This window comes from Arachis ipaensis, chromosome B3 (genome assembly GCF_059453495.1).
Source record: "Arachis ipaensis isolate K30076 ecotype BB chromosome B3, ASM5945349v1, whole genome shotgun sequence".
In the NCBI taxonomy this organism is placed as follows: Eukaryota; Viridiplantae; Streptophyta; class Magnoliopsida; order Fabales; family Fabaceae; genus Arachis; species Arachis ipaensis.
In genome coordinates, this window is record NC_142438.1 from 72,909,935 (window position 1) to 72,911,022 (window position 1,088).

Genomic DNA, 1,088 nt, shown 5'->3' on the forward strand with positions numbered 1-1,088 from the left:
TCTCAATTAGTTTCTCTGATGCAATAGAACTGCAAGTTTTATGGACTTCCATCAGAAGATCCTTTTCAGTTCTTAACTGAATTCTTGTAGATCTGTGATACTGTTAAGACCAATGGGGTTGACTCTGAGGTCTACAGGCTTATGCTTTTCCCGTTTGCTGTAAGAGACAGAACTAGAATATGGTTGGACTCTCAACCTAAAGATAGCCTGAACTCTTGGGATAAGCTGGTCACGACTTTCTTAGCCAAGTTCTTTCCTCCTCAAAAGCTTAGCAAGCTTAGAGTGGATGTTCAAACCTTCAAACAGAAAGAAGGTGAATCCCTCTATGAAGCTTGGGAGAGATATAAGCAACTGACCAAAAAGTGTCCTTCTGACATGCTTTCAGAATGGACCATCCTGGATATATTCTATGATGGTCTATCTGAATCATCAAAGATGTCATTGGATCATTCTGCAGGTGAATCCATTCACCTAAAGAAAATGCCTGCAGAAGCTCAAGAACTCATTGACATGATTGCAAATAACCAGTTCATGTACACTTCTGAAAGGAATCCTGTGAGTAATGGGACGCCTCAGAGGAAGGGAGTTCTTGAAATTGATACTCTGAATGCCATATTGGCTCAGAATAAAATATTGACTCAGCAAGTCAATATGATTTCTCAGAGTCTGAATGGATTGCAAGCTGCATCCAACAGTACTCAAGAGGCATCTTCTGAAGAAGAAGCTTATGATCCTGAGAACCCTGCAATAGCAGAGGTGAATTACATGGGAGAACCCTATGGGAATACCTATAATCCCTCATAGAGAAATCATCCAAATTTCTCATGGAAGGATCAACAAAAGCCTCAACAAAGCTTTAATAATGGTGGAAGAAACAGGTTTAGCAATAGCAAGCCTTTCTCATCATCCACTCAGCATCAGACAGAAAATTCTGAGCAGAATCCATCTAGCTTAGCAAATATAGTCTCTGATCTATCTAAGGCCACTTTAAGTTTCATGAATGAAACAAGGTCCTTGGTGCACGAAATTGTGATCTCTGGTAATGGCTCCAAAAACTTGGTGCTCTAATCTCAATTCATAATTTGTCA

At 39.9% G+C, this 1,088-nt stretch overlaps 1 non-coding gene across 1 annotated transcript; it reads right to left on the bottom strand.

Moving 5' to 3' along the window:
• Positions 1–273: 273 nt before the first annotated feature.
• LOC148571117 (small nucleolar RNA R71) lies at positions 274–381 on the bottom strand. The gene has a single exon (XR_015908018.1). It is a non-coding gene; the product is annotated as a small nucleolar RNA R71 (small nucleolar RNA).
• Between the last annotated feature and the right edge of the window lie 707 nt (positions 382–1,088).